Source organism: Sinocyclocheilus rhinocerous, unplaced genomic scaffold (assembly GCF_001515625.1).
Source record: "Sinocyclocheilus rhinocerous isolate Xijiao unplaced genomic scaffold, SAMN03320098_v1.1 scaffold931, whole genome shotgun sequence".
NCBI lineage: Eukaryota > Metazoa > Chordata > Actinopteri > Cypriniformes > Cyprinidae > Sinocyclocheilus > Sinocyclocheilus rhinocerous.
In genome coordinates, this window is record NW_015657104.1 from 133697 (window position 1) to 155152 (window position 21456).

A 21456-nucleotide genomic window follows, 5' to 3' on the forward strand; every position below is an offset into this window, starting at 1 on the left:
TATATTACTCTGGATAGACCAAAAGGTCTGTTATCAACATACAGTTTTAGATATAAACATAACACAACACATAATGGTCTTGCAATCCAATATTATTAAATCTGAGCAAGCTGCTCTTTGCTTTGCTAAACTTAAATAATTCCTAAACTGCACAAGGAATTGGCAACCAAGACATTTTTAGGACACTTTTTATAATGATAGTTGTTCAGTCGAGCACACTGAAAAGCAATCTCAAACTGCATATGCTGTGGTTTCTGATAGCGCCAGAAAAGGTACTGTAAAAATCATGTTCACAGAGAAGGGAAGATACCACATTATACCATTATATCACTGGAGACACCAGTGTTGAGGGACATGAAAAAACACAATTTTCTCTACAACAGAATACCATGAATGAAGCATTCAAAAGATAACAGCCTCTTTGTGACATGAGAAATCTATGATATGCATTGGCAGCTTCTGTGTTATGCATTTGTTTCCCTTCGAAGCAGCATTGGCCTTTGTGATAGCCATGGCAACCTCATGCAAGTCATTTGTCGGATTTAGAAAAGAAAATCCACATACAATATCTCCACATTTTCTGTAAGGCTTAACAGCAGGCTGTAGCATATTGTTCTTATGCTTAATAAAATGTCCCTGCATTTTTAAAATGGTGTGAAGCAGGGTTTAGACATACAGTAAGCTTCTTTTCTAAGAACAAATCATACTCTACTCTGATATAACAGCACACCCTGTCCACATTTATGCAGATTTCCTATAAAATGCCAAATACAAGCTTCTCATAGGTTATCGAGGCACGTACATGCTCTCCCACATCCTCAAATTTCTGTAAAATGTTTACAAGAGAAGAAACTGGAAGTGGGTTTTTGCCAAGCAATTAGAATAAGAATTAGAATTCATAAACGTGTGCATGCCATTTCTCAATTACTACTGCAAAATGTTTCCTACTGAGTTAAATAGCTCACAAAATGATCTTTAGACAGTATGACTGTACTTTATGAGGACAGACAGTAGTTCTGAGAAATAGCACTTGATAAAAGATTATGCTCAAATACTGCTGGAAAATTAAAGATCCCCTATTTGGTTAGATTTAGGAATCACTAAATAATTCCCAAATATGAAAATGATTAGTATATAAAGAGATTTTTTATACTCAGTAGCTTTTATGCTTAGACTAACAACCTTTAAACTATACAGGTATGTTCTGTGAAAGGTCTTCACTTTTTAGTACATTTCTGCTAAAAGATATTCTACTACAGACACATACTCTGTAAGGCAGGTAATGTATTTATTGGTAGGTGTCCTTTCAGCAATTTGTAAGCAGTAATACAGGCCAGATGTTTGATAAAATGAGAGACTAACCCCTCCCCTCATGTACAAGGTGTTACCCCTTCACCAATTAGCTGGAGAAAAACACAAAGCTCTGCATAAGATTTTGCTGAGACAGCACACACACAAGAAACTAGAGAAGTGTTGCAAAATTCAGGAGGCGAAGATCTGAAATTGCTGTTCCAGAATTGACAAGTTGTAAGTTGTTTGTTAAGTGAAAACAGTGTTATTTTAGTACCGTTGAGATATTAGTTGTTGTTGTTTTTTTAAGTTTATGTATTTTTCTTTTCTTTTTTGGTATATGTCTATATAGTTTTTATTAATTTAATTTTAGTTTAGTTATTTAAGTATAACAAATTAAAGTCTTTACTATATAAAATGCAATCTGTCATTGTTCTTGTGAGTGTCATTACTTGTGGCTGTTTGACTGTGACTTCAAATTCACAATATGGGTTTGTCAAAAATACTCACCTTCAGATTTTTTTTTCTTCATATCAGAGCATTGACTACATTTCAACACACAAACACTTATACTACAATTTTTAATTTATAGTCTGGAGTTTTGCAACAACTTTACTTCCATGTGAAAATAATGTATGTGAATGAATGAATGAATGAATGAATGAGCGAGCAAGCAAGCTTAAAGAACTGACAGAAAAAAAAATTGAGGCAGTTAAAAATTGTATTTATGTTAATATTCAATGAGATACATAATGAGGCTATTTTTCTGCAGGGTTTTATAAGTTAAATTTCCATTTTTTTCCTTCCACTCACCCATTTGTATATAGTGCCAGTCTGTTCAGTCAGTTATGATGTGCATGCAGAACACTGGGAAATATAAGGCTGGGAAATAAATATATGAATAATGTGATATGTCCAGAGTCACAGTCATAGAAGATTGTTAGATTGGCATGAACTGCAAGCAGACAGACCTTTCTGACTTCAGATCAAATGCACAGTCTGGGCAATTCTGACATTTTGTATGCTAGCATAAAAGAGATCATTCTGGAGTCTAATATTATTTAATTCAAAATGATTATGAAGAAAATATAATTTCCAGGCTCATATGTTTGTGAACAACAACAATAATAATGATTTGTTCATAGGTTAACAAGAGATTTCAAATTAGATTTATTCCCCATGAGTCAAAGCAATGGCCCTGACATCTGCTGATCGCTTTCATTCAGGTTTTCTGTAGATCAGTGTTAAGACATTAGCACAATTAGATTAATCCATACTCATCTTTCGAACTTTCAACAAACATAATTTATCTCATGAATCCATGAAGTAATGCTCAAGCCAAACAGGTCCTGATGCAAGAGAAACACACAGAAAGAGAGAAAAGACATCAGGAGTTCTCGTGTCCAGACTGACTGTGGACGTTTGCCAGACTTCCCTCCCGAGATTGTGCCCTCTGAGTGTTTTTTATATGTCAACGTCACAAGACAAATAGTGACGGGGAGTATCTGCCCCCTCACCCCCAAAGATGAATCACCCTTGCTGTCCAGTTTGCCAGTCTCCAAATGTAGCCTGGGCCACGATCTCACTGGCAAACGCTGCCATGGACTGACCTTCTATTCAAGGTAATGATTACCCCCTTGAGCATGCGGCAACTGGCAAGGTAATGCATTGTTGGCACATAAAAGTGATGCTGCAAGAAGCAGAAGGAGAACAGGAGACTCATGTACCCTAGAGTTTGACCATCTGTGGCCTATTGGTCGTCATTAAGGTTTCTAATTTGGGACGACTGGGGAACAAACCAAACCAGGGCTGAAAATGTCATTACCTGACTCCTGGTGAGGTGTACTCCCATATTTACATATTTATACACCTTAACTGTCTTTGCCTCACTGCCATGACATTGAAGCTGTGAAAGCTGGACCAATTCTATTCCAGGTATCACATTTGAAGCAAAGCCAGTGCCATTAACATGACAATATAACCCTGCATGCTGAGATGGACCATTACACTTCAAATAGGAGGGAGTTAATGCAGAGAATATTATTGTGACTGTTGTTTTGAAGGCCTGGTCACGTTCAACAATCTCTTAATTACAGCTTTGTTCAAATTGTCAGATGGTGGTGCCCGAAACTGCCACTCAAACCTGGCTTTCTATATCTTCTACTGACTTATCTGTGATTTTAAAAGTAAAGTTTTAAAATACATGTCAAATGCTTTCTGATAATTAGCATATTTAAAAGCTAAAACAAAACCAACGGTTTTATTTTCAGTAAGAAATTTGTTTTAGTATCAGGCAAAGTAGCTACTGAAATATAATAAATATACACTATAAGTTTGGGGTCAGAAAGATTTTGTGTGTGTGTGTGCGTGTGTGTGTGTGTGTTTGAGAAGGAATTAATACTTTTATTCAACAAGGATGCAGTTAAAAAAAACAGAAAAAAAAGGTTTTCAAATAAATGATTCTCATAACCTTGTACTCTGGTTATATCTGATCAAATGGCACATTATCATTCCTTGCTTGATGTTATTAACAGCAGCTACGCTAATTATTCTCTCTCTGCTTTTCTGTTTTCTGCCACAGCATATCATAGAACTGTAGATTTCTGCCATATGGAAATCACTTTGACATAGTCATCACTGATAAATGACTCCTAACTGTAATGTAGAAACTTTCATTTTCTGTGAAGCTGCTTTGCAACAATGTGTATTGCACTATACAAATTGAATGGAATTGAACTGAAAAAAGCACTATACACATTGAATGGAATTGAAATGAATTAAATAAATGCCCTTCTTGTGAACTTTCTATTCATCAAAGAATCCTTGAAGAAATGTTTCTAGAAAAAAAAAATGTTTCCTTGAAAAAAAAAAACCGTTTCAACAAAAATATTAAGCACAACTGTGTGCTGTCAACATAGGGTCTCCTCTTGGCTTATATCGAAATCTTCTGACATTTTTCTTTACAAATCCTCGTTTTTGGACGTCTAAAGTTTTAAATATATATTTTTTTTTTCCTTACACAAACGCATTGATTCACTTCAGAAGGCCTTTATTAACCCCACCACCATTCACTGCCATTATTAAGCTTGGAAGAGCCAGGACATTTTTAATATAACTCCGATTGTATTCGTCTGAAAGAAGAAAGTAATATACACCTATGGCTTGAGGGTGAGTAAATCATGGGGTAATTTTCATTATCCCTTTAAATTGCATTTTAAAATTATTAAAATTGAAGTCAGTTATTTCACATCGTAATAACATTTCACAATTTTACTGTTAATTTTTGATCAAATAAAAGCAGCCAGTAACACTTTAGATTAGGGAACACTTTTCACTATTAACTAGTTGCTTATTAGTATGCATATTATTAGCATATTGACTGTTTATAAGTTCTTTTCAAGCACATAGTGATGCTAGATCCCTTAACTCTACCCCATACCTCAACATAAATACTACAACTAGCATCCATACTATCAATATGCAGCAACAAATTAGGAGTTTATTGAGGGAAAACTCTTTGTTAATAGTGAATATGTGTTCCCTATAATCTAAAGTGTTACCAAGCAGCCTGACATGAGAAAAATCTTTCAAAAACATGAAAACAACCCCAAACTTTTGAATGGTTCTTTAAAATCTTTTATGTATATAAATATCACAAATTCACAGATCAATATTATCCAGTGACAAAAATTTAATTAACTAACCTCAGTTGTTCCTATGAAATGATTCTCACAAATGTTTATGCTGATGAGCATAGCAAAATGTACTGAAAATGCTGATATTGCTTACCCTGAATGCTTACCCTATAGCTGTCAATACGCTACCTTAGCTTGCTTCAACACTTTTGTTTTAACTTTGCTGTCTTTTCTTTAGACTGAGATCTGTGCAGCTGCACAAGAGTGGCAAGGTTTACAAAGCAAATAGAAATGCAATGCTTCCGGCACAACAGAATCCTAGCTTATTTTTTTATCAAGCCCAGGCAGAGGAGACAAATGATATGCAGAAAATGTTCCAGTTGGAAGCAGGGAAAAGCTCAGTCAGTTGGGATGGATAAGAATAGTTGTCAACCATACATAATGTAAGCACTGGTCAAAATAAACTGGACTGGTAATTATCTAGTGTACGGTGTGAAACATGCTCATGCTATGCTAAACTTTAGATTGTAGATCATAATCTGAAGCTGTATACATATATGACAAAAAGTGAGATTTTCATAATACAGACTTTATCTCACAGTATGACTGTACTGTAACAATTTGACCTTTTATCTCACAATTATTATTATTATTATTATTATTATTATTATTTTAACTCTGGGGAAGAAATAGGCTTCCATTAAAATGCATGGTTTTTGTTCTTTGGAGAAAAAAAAGGTCCATTAATACACCACAAAACTCTGCTTTTGTAGGGAATAGTATACATTTCTATGTCTCCACATCCCAAGTTTTACATCTAGCTTTGGAAAAGCCCTTCACCTGTTGCTGTGCGAGATAAAATAACATTTCCCATAGAAAATTATGTCATCCCTTCTTCAATTGCACATCAAACTGTTTCCACATCACAGAATGAAACGTACAAGTTTTAGCATTTTCTTCAGTATTCCCAAGATATCTGGCACTAACAGGGCACTAGGCTGACAAGAACTGACTTTTGGCTTTATTGTATGAAGAACAAGATACAGCTCCCTTAAGATACTGGAGACTTTGGCAGTATGAATTCAGTTTGCCAGGAGTCACAACAAATTTGTAGCAGGCAAATTTGGCTAAAGCATTGGGAGAAAAGCATTTTCGCTTTCATTAGCCACCCTGTCCCTTCAGGGCTCACAGAACCTGGTCTATCCTCCCTCCCCTCTAAAACACACTCTCTCTCTCTCTCATTCTCTCCCTTTCCCTCTTTTCTTCCCTGTCACATTGCTTCCTGCTGCGTCTCAGCCAATCAGAAAGAAAGGGGTGTGGCCTCTGGTCTCAGTTGGACAGAGCTTGTTGAAAAGAAAGAGATGCTTTCCTGAAAGACTTGGAGTAGCTCTCCTCTGCACGAGGCTCACCGTTTTGGGGCTTGGCAGTGAGTGATGACTACAGCATGGGCAGCTCAAGTCTAGCTCTAGCAATCTGGCACACACACACTAAAAAACACACAGAAAGAGAGAGAGACAGTGGATGTCACAAATGAACCGTGGCAGGTGCAGTTTTTCTACTTGGAAGAAGCTGAATAATGCAAATGAGTTGAAAGGACAGAACAGCTTCGTATGGATTTATCTGTCTGATTGTAATCTGATGTGATCCTACTTGTTTTGGAAGATCACACATGGTTTAAGAGGATCCGAATTGCTTCTATCCTGCTTGGACAAAAATTGAATTTCTGGGACTTTGCATTCTAAAAGAACTGGTCTTAAAGTTTCTGCATCCAGTTTTTAAATCTTCAATCAAGAAAAAATAAACTAATGGCTATTTGAAACATTTTAACTGCATCCATAAAGGGTGCACTTAGCGCACTCTCTTCGGAGCATCAATACAATGCCTGGATTACCCTTTTGACAGCCTTGTGAACCCGTGTGAAATCACCGCGGAGGAGCTACGGCAGGGGGCCGAGCGGGTGGGAGCTGCATTCCTCTACTTGAGACCGAACCGAGAATCCAACATCCTGACTGCCGCCACAAGCCGATCGGATACAAAACAATAGGGACAGGAGTGGAACCACCCTTCACGGTCTGGGTGAGTACTCTGTCACAGTTCACTGGACACTCAATCTATATTGGGTTAAACCACTTCACTGTGCTCATCTTGTAGTGTCGGAATCATCTCCTCACTTAAATGTTACAGCTTTTATGGGGTCTTATATCGGTTGGGTTACTGGTTTTTCCCATCTGATTATGGATAACTGCAGTGTCAGTCAACAATGTCAGCTTAACATAAGAAGCAGGTATTCCCAAAAAAGGATACAGTTGGTTGCTCTAATTTAGATGTAAACATTAGTTCTATTTAACTTTGATCAAAGGTATGTATGCAGTTAATTCAAAGTATTTTGGAATGCCAATTGTATATGTGATGATGAGCTCATGCTATAAATATTGCCGTCTTGACTAGTGTAGACAGTTCTACAGGGCATTGCCTCTATCTCATTAAACTGGATTTAATTTCATCCCACAATGCTTTCTCGAACTAAATCTAGAGCTTGCCCCAAGAGTTTCCAGTTCCTTGCACAATGACAATAACCCAGAGGGGTGCTCTCAAAACAAGTAAGAAGTCCTTAACTCCCTTTGCAAACTTTCTTCTCACTTTGAAGCTTTTGAACATAATACAGAAAAAAAAACATGAACAGCAGCGGAGAGCTAAAACAAAACCGCCCCACAGCGGCAGTGACTCACGGGATGGCTTCCTCACAGTTTGGTTTGGACGTCTGCCTGGACTCCGTAAGGAACCCGTAAAAGAACCGAATTCCTTGATTTCTTGGGCGTGTGGGTTCTGTATTTTACACTAGACCGAGGGGTTAAAACTGGACTGCATTGTCTTACATGTGTACATTAATCCTCTTCTCTCACTCTGGCAGCGGCAGAGCAGAAGCATGCTGACATTTCCACTGTTGTAGGAGAATATTTAATGCCCCTTTCTGTCAAAATACAAAGCAGCTTGCTTTTTAATCTGTTGCAGAAATATTTAAGCTGTCCATGGTCTCTCTCTCTCTCTCTCTCTCTCTCCCCCCTCAATCCTTCGCTCGCTCTCGCTTTCTCACCGTCTTAACAGTAGGTTTCAATACAAATTATTTTGGAAAAGCTGATTACTGGTGTGGTTTTGCTGTGTCTACACAACAAACCCACCAGGCCATCTTTCTGTAGGAAGAATAGCATTTTAATCCACATTATTCAGCAGTGCCAGAGATTGTATTATACGCTTACACCTACCCGATAGTCAGCCATTGACTATTTCGTCACAACAAGCAATCAGAAAACAATGGGCCACCTCCATTCAACAAAAATTAAACTGTTTGGAGACAAGCATATAGGCTGACAGCACTTATGCAGCACTTTTCATGCTTAACGTTGCCTATAGAGGGAGCAATTCTCTTGTAACAAGCAACCTGCAACCACACATCCAACAGAATCATAGTCAGAATGGCTAGACAGAATGCAAAAAGAGGAGATGACCACTCGATTATCAGTTTACAATATTGATTTGTTATTGGAGATGTCTATCCATTCAGTCTGACATCCAAAGATGATCGATTTCCACTGATACTGTCAAGGGAGATTTTATCTATGTAAGGTGAGCAGAAGATGCTGAATATTTCTTCATCTGCGACATGCAGGCCTAAGTTATTGGGATGCAGGCCCATGACGTTTCCCCAGTGCACATTCTCTCCTGCTTACCAAGAAGCCCTCTGAGGTTTTTGAAGTGTTAAAGTGGAAGAAGAACACAAAACTCCATTTCCAGTCCCGGAGGGGACGCTGATGTGTGCTGTCTGTGTATATGTGCCATCATTTGCTCTAAAAGAAATATCGATCTGCCCAAGCAATATTCACCATCTCAGAGGAAAAACTAATGTAAAGTGGATTCAAACTATCCTGTGTATGTTCACTGAAATGAAAATATAAAAATATAACAGTAGTCAGAGGATTTATCACTAAGAAAAGACACTTCACAAAGGCAGAACTGGATGTAAAGGTACATTCTGAGCATACATATATATACGCGCACACACACACACACACACACATATATATAAGGTTTGCAGCAGACTAAAATTAAATCTTTCAGTTTATCTGTAAAGCCACTTGCCATTTTTCAGTATGTGCCAGCTTAATAATATGCTCCCTCTGCTTTTATCAAATAGATTTTTTTTTTGTGCAAGCAACTCATTTTATCCAACTGCTGCTGAGAAAAATTTGAGAAAAATTAAGGCCTTAAGTTGACTGCACTCCCACACACATACATACACAAATAGTGATGGGCAAAGTAGAGAACACTAAAGATTTATGTGAGTTGTACTGCAATTAGCAGATAATCATTTGGGAAATATTCTGGCTTTAAAAAAATGTAAAATTCATACAAGTGCATAATGAAAATTAATTCTGATGTCTGGTTATCTTGCTCATCACTTCTGTTGCTATCAACTCTGAAAGTGTAATTTGCTTGGCTCATTAGCATGCATAATTACATGCAAAATTCACTCATAAAAAGGTGAGACAGACACACAGACAGATACATAGTTAGTGTTATATAGATAGTCTATAACTTTTATACTGTGTTCACCATAACTAAAAGTTAGCTGCAGGCCTTAAGCTTATTCTCAGTAGTGTCCAGGATGAGTAAATTAAGTCTTTCATGTTGGTTATAATATGGCATAATAAGTCACTCGTTAGATAAGCTTCAGTAGTTTTCAAATCTAATTTCAAAGGGAATCCCAGGTCTGCTCCTTTAATGGAAGGGACATTTAATTTAAATGAACTGGGTAATTCCCTGCCCAGACCAAACTAAAGACAGTATGATAAAAGAGCATATATTTACAGATATGAAGCTGAGCTGCTTTGATAATAGGGATTCTGATTAATCTCTTTTAGATGAATAACTCACAGTTATGGTAGTTATGAAATTCACAGTTGTTGTAGTAGTAGTATCAGTAAAAGAAATCAAAATATTTTTCTTTTCTTTTTTTGGACAGATGCTGACTGATTCTTACCTTTTCACAATTTTTATTTTACTTTAAAATAAATACTTTAAAATACTTTAAATGTCCTTCCGTTTGGATTTGATGGGGTGATTTCACTGCCTGTTAAGCCGTCCACAGCATATCCTGTTATGTGGTATGCACAGCCACATTCCCGAATTAATGGTGAATTTAACCATGATGCGAGGCATCAAAATGGGAATACTCCCTGCCAGCTGGTCAAGGGGCCAAGGGGAAAATGATTTATTTGACAAAGAGTCAAAGATCAAAGGCAATGACTAACCAGGAAGCACCAATCTCCTACTGCAGCCGATCACAGAAGGAGCCTCCACCAATCAGCCATAGCAGCAGGACCTCTTCTCTAAGTTTTAATTGGTTGCTGTGTGCCGACTGGCCTTCACAGACGTCAAGCTGGAGGACATTACGTGTGGCGGCAGGGTCAGCTATCACACTGCCTTAGATGTTCTCACTGCAAAGACACTCTGTGTAAAGAGCAATGTGATAACAGACATAACTTCATAATGAGGCTGTCTCATCAAGTAATCTATTTTCTGTAACTTCCAGTTTATTAACCGCTATAGGTAAATGACTTGAAGAATAACAAAGTGCAGTAAACGTTAAAACGATTGGCGCTACAAACCAGTGTTTTTATGATTACGATAATAAATAAAAATATTATGATAACAAATATGATAACAATTAGCAACTGTTTTGCGACAGCTAAAGAAAATGGAAGCGGCTGAAACAAGAAGACTGTCCTTGCATTAAAAATGCTGTTCATGGCTTGACTCTGATTTTAACCCCCACAAAGCATAAACTCACTTCAACAAAACAAAACAAAACAAAACAAAACAAAACAACACAAAGCAATACTTATAAATTATATCGCTGATCATAATGCCTAAAAGTAATATTAGATATTCCTAGATAGAACAATACAGAAATTAACAAAACAAAAACAAACCAAAATGATATCACTGTTCATAATGCCTAAAAGTAATATGAGATCATCTTCCTAGATAGACACATACAGAAACCATTCAAAAACAAAACAAAGCAAAACAAACAAAAAAAATGATAATCGCTGATCATATTTCTAATGTTCTATTGTTGCTTGGGGTTTTTACAACATTCTTTCTATTCTTCTATTTTTAACTTTACTCTGTCTGTATCTTCCATTTTCTTCCAAGTATATAGATATATTTTTCAATATATATGTCTAACAGTAATTTGTATATATTGTAAATCCATCTATCTGCACATTCCAGTTTATACTTTTCTTCTTTTTTAATTTATACCTTCATTTTTAATTTTGGTAACAGAGTGGTCGTAAATAAGGATTTCACTGCATGTCATTCTATGTGTGGTTATGTATGTGACAAATCAAATTTGAATTTAAAAGTAATATGAGAAAATATTCCTGGATAGAACCATATACAGTGGGTACGGAAAGTATTCAGACCCCCTTAAATTTTTCACTCTTTGTTATATTGCAGCCATTTGCTAAAATCATTTAAGTTAAACAAACAAACAAACAAATAAAACAAAATGAATTACTCTTGTTTGCTTTTCTTAAATCAGGATCTAAAAAGGTACTGTTGGAAAGGAGGTTGTATCTGGTTTCATTTAAGGTCAAACTCTGACTTGGGCCAATCATAGTTTAGTTAGACACCTGGACACGCGCCTGCCTTATTGTTAAATATGACCTATTAATATAACGCCACAACATTAGCACTGCAACCTCACAACCATTCATTACTGCCAAGCGTGGAAACCAGAGAACCTGTCTGGCTTAACTCTGCGAGTGAAAGACTGAGCAGAAGAGATAGAAGAACGATTGTATTACACACCACACGCCGGTCATTGTCTGTACCCCAATCCCCTGGTCTCTGGAAGGCAAGATGGATGGTTACGGTTATGGCCAACTCTCCTGGCATTTCACTCGGCCTCCCCTGACCTTTCCTTGCAGCAATGTGATGCACATAACCTATCGATCAACTCCTGACCACTGTCTCTCTGAGGACAAGTACTGTACCAGTGTGCTATTTATGTTCACTCAAATCTGCAATATGAGGATCAATGTTAGATTCATGACCAACCTTTGTTATGACAAATTATTGGAGTTATGTAAATATATGTGCTTTGAAATATAACGGTTAGTTGAGACTGATGCTTGGAGATTAGTAGACAGACTGATCTCTTCAGACAGACAATTAGTAGTACACACTGTGCTGAAAGACTCATTAGCGACTCACATGCAGTTCATTACTGGCTTTACTTTGTGTTGTTCACTGTACCCTTTCACAAGAATCAAACAGAAGAACAGAAAAAGTGTCCTGTCTTGTCCTCTGCCCGCTTTGTCTTTTTTAATCTCTTGTATGCACTGAATGCAGACTAGCTACCTTGTTGTTGATTGAACATATAGGCTAAGTTTCCCATTTTGTTTTTGTGGTTTTATTTTTGAAAAGGTTAGACATGACAGCTACATTAGGGTCTATTGTATTCAATTTCTGTTAAATAACAAAAAGGAGAAGATTAAATGTCACCTTATGCATATTTGGTACGACACATTTTACTTTGCCTCGTTTATATTCATAGTTGCCTCAAGTGGCTTCTTTAAAAAAAAAAGGTGATGCATTACTTTTTAATTAATTTGAGTATGAACAAGATTGTAAAAAAAAATATATATATCAGGTTTTATTTCACAATGGTATTAAGATCTTAAAGCAACATTTTTGGCAGGTATTGATAATTACTTGACTAAACTCTCAGATGTTTTGCCTAAGTGATTTTAAAATAAAATAAATTAACAAATAAAATAATTGCACAGTGCACTTTCAGTGTGACTAAAATGCTGCAGCGGAAATTACCCATCCATATCTATATTTGGCCAATCTAAATGAGTCAAACCCTTACACTGAAAATTCTGTCATTATCTACTCATCCTCATTTCGCTCAACACTCATATGACCTTTTTCCCATGAAAGATTAAAGGAGTTATTAAAGAATGTCAAAACTGCCCTTTTGAACACAATGAAGGTGCACATTGATCACTGGCTGCCAAGTGACAAGTTGTAATTTTGCTTGGTTTATTCATATTATATAACACACACACACACACACACACACACACACACACACACTACACCCCTGATGGCAAAGACTGCCACTGGCCATTTAAAGTCTCTAAAAAAGCTGCAATTGTTGAACCCATATCCTTTCTACATGCATATTTCATTTAATCTGACACTGCATGCTGTGCTGTAATCAATGAAGGTAATCCTTATTGACACTGAATTGAGTTTAGCACTGCTGTGCTCCTCTACAGTGACCTTTTGAAGGACTTAACGAGACTAAGATGTTTCTTGCCACTTTATTTGCTCAATGTGTTGACAGCAAATATGAGAGACAACCTATTTGTTCTGTCCCTGAGAACCGCTTTCCATTTTCTTTCTTTACTTCATGGTTGTCTCTGACCCTCAATAGTTCTTGGTGCTAAAGTCTAATTTCACTTTGTGCTTTTGAGATGGTTATCAGAATTTCCCTCTTATCCTCAGCACTTCACATCTAACCAATGAGATTAGCAGTAGGCAGGTATGAAAATCCTCTACTGATTAGATGTCCTTTAGTCCTGACGTCTGTCATCTCTCCATCCATTAAATTCTGTAACTGTTGTTGACATCTCGGCCTCAGCTACATTTGAAATCTGTGAGGGCCCAAGGGTTTGAGGATCCTTATCTGAACACAATCCAATTCCCTAATTCCATCTCTTCCTGTATGTGAGTGAAGATTTCAAACATAAGAGCTACCGTCTGCTAAAAGAGTCTCTTTGTCATAAGAGAATCATGTATTGACAAAATACATATATAAATACATTAAAGGTTTGGGCTCATTACAAAGAAATTAAATAATTCAATAAAAAATAATACTTGTATTCAGCAAGGATGCATTAATTTGATCAAAAGTGACTGCTTTCTATTTTAAATAAATACTGTTCTTTGAAACTTTCTATTCATTAAAGAGACCTGAAAATATTAAGCAGCACAACTGTTTTCAGTATTGATAATAACAACATTAAAAGTTTCTTGAGCAGCAAATCAGCATATTAGAATGATTTCTGAAGGATCATGATATGGAACTGGAGTAATGACTGCTAAAAATCACAGGATTTCCATCACAGGAATAAATGCATTCTTTTTTTTTAAATATACTGAAATAGAATAGTTATTTTTAAATTGTAAAAATCTTTCAATATTACTGACTTGGTGAGCATAAAGGACTTACCATATCTGTATCTATATGCATGTCTATGTCTATGTCTATATCTAAATCTAAATCTAAATCTAAATCTAAATCTCTCTCTGTCTATCATCTATCTATCTATCTATCTATCTATCTATCTATCTATCTCTCTCTCTCTATCTATTTATCTATCTATATGGTAAGTACCATATATATAAGGTAAGTCCCTTATGCTAATCTTACTGACCCCATGCCTTTGAATGGCAAGTTTTCTTTAGTAGACTATTTAGTACACTAAAACTGTAAAAACTTCAATAATGTACATCCAGTGAACACTTTCTCAATAAAACAATATAATAATAACAATATAATAATAATAATAATAATATGAAATTTTTTGATCAAGCCATGGTAATCGTAAGATACTTTTTTTCAAAAACAAGTGTGATTGTGTTTGTTTGTGTGTGTGTGTGTGTGTGTGTGTGTGTACCTACTTAACCATATTTTAAACCTGACAAAATCTCCAAAAACCTCTCTTTGGGGACGTCCTCATTAGTAAAACTGGTATAAAAATAAAGTAAACAAAGTTTTTTTTTAATTGTAAAAATGCAGAAAGTTTTCTGTAAGGTGTAGGGTGATAGAAAATACAGTTTGTACAGTATAAAAACCATTATGCTTATGGAATGTCCCCATTTAGATAGTGTGTGTGTGTGTATGTATGTATGTGTGTGTGTGTGTGTGTGTGTCAATGATAACAAAAGACAGGAACAAGCGAAACAGACCTCAGAAACAGAAAAAGGGATTGTAGAGTGTCTGAGTGATTTGAGTTTTTTAAATATAGGGCTCCTGTCTTTACCCATATCTCATGCAGACAGTCACAATGTAGCGGCCTATGTGAGAATTGACTCATCTTGCAGAAGTCCTCATTTTTTTCATGTTTTATTTAATCTGTGGGGCTCAAAAGAATGTGCGCTGTCTTCACATCTCCACCATTCCACCAGTGCAACACTTGGGCAAATGACTCACTGTTCCTATCCTACAATACCTACAGGCGTAAATCAGCCTCAGTAGGATTAAGCTGAATGGGAGCAAGATTAAATGACTCTTGCAACTGTCTTCTCACACATCTTATTGGAATTCACATGGCTCTCTGCATGGCCCAGACTCCACTTTGCTTTCATGGACCAGGAGCTTTGGAAAAGGCTGCTGGCTGACTCTCTTATGGATGTAATAAGGGGGATAGCTCAAGATGTCACACAAAGATCCATATACACAAGCAGTCAATAGTTTGGACACACTTGACAGAATTTATGTGTTGCACGATATTACAAAGCTTTTGGAAAAACTGAGTGTCACTAAAAATTACGAATGATATCATAGACTGTATCTCTATACTTACAATAATGATGCATTATTCCATAGACACCTCAGAACACAAAAGATGTACTCAATATCTGCATGCAGTGGAGATGAATGACAACGCTGTACGGAATTTTAAAGACAGTCTTTGGAAATGTCATGGCATTATGTGAGATAAGCAAAGAGAAAGGTCAGAGAGAGTCTACTTTTACCTTCAGATCATACCGAGAATACTTATGACATGTAGCTTTTTAAAGATTTCTTTGTGTGAGAGTGAGACAGAGAGAACCTAATGCAGGGACTGCTAAGCACAAAGTATGCTAATGAGAGAAGAGTTCAAGTGGGTCAAGGCAGATGTGTTCTAACAGGGCTCTCAGACATATCACCAGTGATGGTTTCAGTATAACACATGCATGTTGAAATAAAAGGTAACAAAGGTACAGTTAGAGACGAGTGTGATGTTGAGACAAAAGGTTATAGAATAGGGAAGATTGTACAACACTGAACCTACTGACTCTGAACAAACAATATTCAATGCCTATAAACCCGCTCTCATCGCTCTAACCTCTCTCTCATGCAAATGGACACTCCATCAGCTGTTTCCTGTGAGGTTCACGAGCGGCAAGCAGGATGAGCCCTCTAGTACTCAATTCTGTCTGAAATGGAAATCACTTTGTGAAAAAAAAATGCACCCGTCGCTGCATCAAATATTGCATAAATTCCTTAGCTGGCTGTTATCTGTATTTCCTATTTGACATTTGAGAGAAACTATCGCGTTTTCCTCTTTCTTTCTCCACAGGAACAGTATGGTAGCACAAACACTCTCCACTGAGATCTGATTTAAAGCATTAGAACCAGCCTTATGGTGTATAAAAATAGCCCGCTCACTCTTCATATACTATGCTATAGTTGCCTTGTCCCATAAGCCCAATTGCCAATTGTGTATTAGCTGTCAGTAGGTCAAATACTGGCTGAGGTGGGGCGGAATGATGCAGAGGGCCAATATTGAGGTATGGACTTCTCCATTGCTCCAGGGCACACTGTCAGCAGCATTATTCTACTCCTTCCTTGTGCACTTTAGTCGATTCCCTCACCCCGACTGCCGAACATGCTCTTCCGCCGCACATAATTAAAGACCCCAACTTCAATCTACCATTTACCGGATATAAATTCACTCGCTGGCCACAGAGTCTCCTGCAGCAATTTGCTAAACAAGGCGGTGTAGCTATTTGCATGCTTGTCCTATTGACCATCACTGCATTTCTGTGCATTTTTAAAAACAAAAGAAAACAACATTTTAAATTAAATTAAATGGGCACTGGTAAAGCAATATAATATATTTAATTTAATTAGAAATAATATATAATAATAATAAATAATTATTAAATATAACTTAAATATATACTGTGCCATGATATGGCCACTGTAATTTTTCATAAGAGGAACTTGAATCATTTGAAAAATAGAGGGGGCAAGAAATAGGAGACAGACACTCATACAGGGGGTCTGGATTTCATTTGTGTTCAGCTCATCCAGTTAGCATCTGCTAGCCTTGGCTTAGCTTACTCTTTGGCAGGCAGTCTGTCAAAACTATACAAGGCCCCCATGGCACACTGGGCAGAGATGATCAAATGTGTGTCCGAGAGCCAGTCAGTCCATCAAGTGTAAACTGAAATGCACTAAAGAGGGTGTCAACAGAATTTCTGAGTGTTCTCTCAACACAAAACAAGACCAAGTTTACACAAATTTAAATAAATAAATACATTTGCCTATACTATAACACAAGATTCACTAGTAATTCATTTTTTCCCTGCTTGCCACAAAGATTTCTAATATAGGGTGATCCAAAAATTTATCCAGAGCTAATGTTTGATTCATGTCCTGTTGGAATTATCACAATAAATAAATCTGAATTCCCAAATCATTTGAAAACCTTGGAAGAAATTTTGCAGCTTAAAAAAACAGAATGGCAGAGCTCACATAATATTCTTACAATAAGACCATTACAGGCTAATGCATTATACAGTAATGGTACCACTACTTCATAGTGCAAGTCAGGATCTATTTCAGTCAGTTGGGCTGTGTCAGCAGGGTTGAAATTGGTCCCTAATGGCTTGCCTATATTAGGGTAAATGCCCACCTCAACTACGTGCCAAAATCAACTACCATGGGCCCTTGGCATCGCATTGCTCTGGAATGTTCCAGAGGGAAAGTCCAATGTTTTCTTCCTTTCACAACAGAATGTCTAGTTTGATTGTTTCCCTCTGCAACTTGACATTTCATCCATTAGCTATGTGAAGCATTCAGTCTTGAAACCCTAAAGAGAATAGCAGTACATTTTCACAAATGCAGTGACAAGTGAACACCAAAACACTGTTTTCTTTCTTATTCTCTTGGTTTGAAATATGAATGAAGTACATATACATATATCAGATTTCATTACTTTTCAACACTTGAAGATACAGGTTACTGTAAAAGGCAAGATGTGCTTCAAGGAGGTGAACATTTTTTTATGCATATCTCAAAAAGTATGCAATTTCCAAGTAAACATCACATTCTATTAACCCGCCTTCAGTATGATCCATATAAAACGTCCACCTTCATATCGCTCTGTCTTGCCAAAATAAAGTTAAAAAAAAAAAATATATATATATATATATATATATATATGTGGATGTGCCTGTTTTAGTAGTACGGATATGCCTAAATTTCTTTTTTCTCTTTTTTAAGTTTTGACTTTTAAAGCCGTTATCAGTGGTTGCCCATGGGGGCAGAGGGTAAAGTGGCTTATGATGTATGGAGGCATGAAAGCCAGCTGCCAATATGCAAAATGGGTTGGATGTCATTATCTTTTAAGGACTAGTGATGTGAGAACTGCCAGTATGAGCTGGGAAATGGTCCATCATTCAGCCGAGTGCTCTTCCACCCCCTCAAACATCATTGCGTGCTGGTTTCGCCTTTGCATGCAGGGACCTCTGCGCTGTTTTGGCACGACACGCAAATATAGAGTATAGAAACAAAGCTCTGATGAGTCTACCGCTTGTCTGGAGAATTAAATATTCGGGAGGATGCATGGAAAATAACACCCACTGACTGGTGGGTGTAATTAAGTGTTAGCTGATCAGCAAACTGGAGAAGCGAAAACTAAAAGACACAACACTATAAACACGACAAACTACAAACCACACATTTACATACACAGGAATAGTGCATTCAAAAATTGAAATGCTGTTATTACTTACTCACTTGTCATTCATAACCCATATGCTGTTATTTTTGTTCTACTGAACATGAAAAGAGAAGTTTCACCCCGTTTTTCCTTAGAACAACAGTGATCACATCTGTCAGGCTCCAAAAAGAACAAAAAAGTAGTAATCCCATGTGACTAGTGAATCAGTAATACTGTAGTTTGTGTCATTAACAGACTGAAATCTCTATCATTTGAATGCAGATGACTTGGAATTCAGTACACAAGTAGTATGCATTAATTTGATGGCACTGTTTTGCTGTTTTTATGTCTTGACATGGTCACTATGAACTAATGTTGTATGAAAAACCAATGCATGAAGATTCTCCTCCTGTATTAACCCACAAACAGCATGTGGGTTTGGAATGATATGATGATGAGTATATGATGACAGAATTATCTTTTCTGGGTGAACTATCTCTTTACGCATCACCATTTTGGACTGATGAAAGGGTTTTTAGGGTTTCAGACGCAATGGAACGGTCTTCTCATAAGGAGCTGTCTTTGGACTAAGCAACACAATGGCTGCAGTCCCTTTGGACCGATGCACTATAACAATGTGTGTGTATTGATCCAATATCGTAATATTTAGGGATGCACCGATACCACTTTTTCCAGTACTCGCCCGATACCGATACCAGTATCGGTATCGGTGCATCCCTAGTAATATTGCAGTTAAAACGTTTCTGTGCCTGTGAATTATGAGTTAAAATACATCCTGGTCACATGCATGGAATCAGAAAAGGTGCAAACACCAAACATTCATACACACTACATGTGCACACCCAGTGTAACACATGTTGTGCATAAAGCCACAAGTATTCACAGCCCAGCTGTGCATTAGATTGGTTTTCCATAAGTGTCAACTGTTTAAAAGAACAGTCTAGGTTCAGTACAAATGAGCTCAATCGAAAGGACTTGTTGCATAATGGTGACTACCACAAAAGCTATTTTTGATGTTTCATGGCTTTTCTTTAAAACAAGCAAAACTCTGGGTTACTGCAAGGCACTTACAAGAATGGGGCCAAACCGTAAACATTAAAATACTCACTTTTTCAGTAGTACTCACATTTCAGTAGTATAGCCACAAGGCAAAAACAGTATGCGTGTTAACATCATTTTAGTTTATATGCAATTTTAGAACATAATGCCTTAAACCCAGAATGATACACACACACACACACTTATTTATTTACTTTTTTGTAACAAATAATTGAGCTTAACATATTGAACCTGGAATATTCCTTTAACACCCATAACAGCAACCAAAAGTGAGAACCTGAAGCCCTAATTTGTTACCCACATACCATAGCCTGCATGTCCACATTAATGGATTCCGGTTGATCTACAGTGTGTTCCTGTTTTCTGATCTACAGTCACCAATATCTGTCACATATTGAAATCTGTGTTAGCAGCTAAAGTGCTGTTCCATGATGCATGCTTCACAGCTCCTTTGGTCATTAATGTTCATTGACCCTGATGGAACGATCGCCATGCAACAGAAAAAGCATTTATCCATAAACCCTCTGAAAGCCGAAAGTGCTACGCCCTCCACTCATTACAGAGCGAGAAGCCAAATAACCGCTTTATTCCACTGGTCAGCGTAACGATTTTTCTATGCCAGCACAATTGTTGTTTTATGCTCCAGGATAGCTAGCCAAATGCATTCACATGGTCTATTAGAAAAAAACAAAACAAATGTATACAGTAAATCCGCCCTTCCAGACTTGCAAATGTATTCACTCATGCTATAATGGCACTCTACTACACATTAACTGATGATATCTGAGGTGCAAAGTGCTGTTGATAAACCGACCTCTCTTTGATGCTTTTGCCGTTAACCCTGGCATGCCTGCGAGGGAGATGGAAGTACAGCATCTCCCAGCCCTCATAAATATCAGTAGCCACAACCTCATAGGAATTAGCTTTCTGCTGCCAGTTTTCCCTTGCGGGTGTATAGTGATTTCACTGGAAAGAATGAGTGGAGAGTGGATGTTGTGCTTAGAGTGATCAAAACTGACCCGTTTAATCTTTCTGATCCATCTAGGCTTGCCAATCATCTTCTCTGACTTTCATACTTTTGACTTACGCAGTGCGCCTACGGTGCGCCCCGCGCTTGGATGTGTGAGAAATGAGATCTGTGGTGATAGAACTTATGATGACAGTGGCTTTAGGCTGCTTTATGGAAACGTACCACAGAACTGGCACATAAAAGAGTTCAGGTCGCCTTACTTAATACGGACTGTGTGAAACTCTGCCAAATTTCATATTCCCACAGCATTGCCAATGATAGTTTGCTCAATAGAAGTATTTCACCCCTGCAGCAGCTGTGCCAACAAATGATCTCAGAATTACATTCAGTGATTTACTCCGAGCTGTACTTTGGCAAACTGACTTCTTGGTCTCAGACGGACCGCCCACAGGCCAGTCACTGACCATCTGATGCATACTGACACAAAAATGGAAAGCGTTGACTAAAATTGTCAGTTACACTCTGAGAAAAACAATTCATAATTTTAGGTAGTTAAACTACAGTCAAATCAATCTTTTAAAACAGTAAACTAGAGATTTTAAAGGGGTCATATGATGCGATTTCAATTTTTCCTTTCTCTTTGAAGTGTTACAAGCTCTTGGTGCATAAAGAAGATCTGTAAAGT

The 21456-nt window shown here is 37.2% G+C and overlaps 1 protein-coding gene across 1 annotated transcript in view; it reads left to right on the plus strand.

Annotated features, from left to right (window-relative positions):
* The first annotated feature begins 6307 nt into the window (after positions 1–6307).
* Positions 6308–21456, plus strand: part of LOC107720848 (BMP/retinoic acid-inducible neural-specific protein 3-like) — an 87926-nt gene continuing 72777 nt past the window's right edge. The window contains exon 1 of the mRNA XM_016528680.1: positions 6308–7001. The gene's annotated coding sequence lies outside the window, so the exon portion shown is untranslated. The remainder of the gene's footprint in view (positions 7002–21456) is intronic.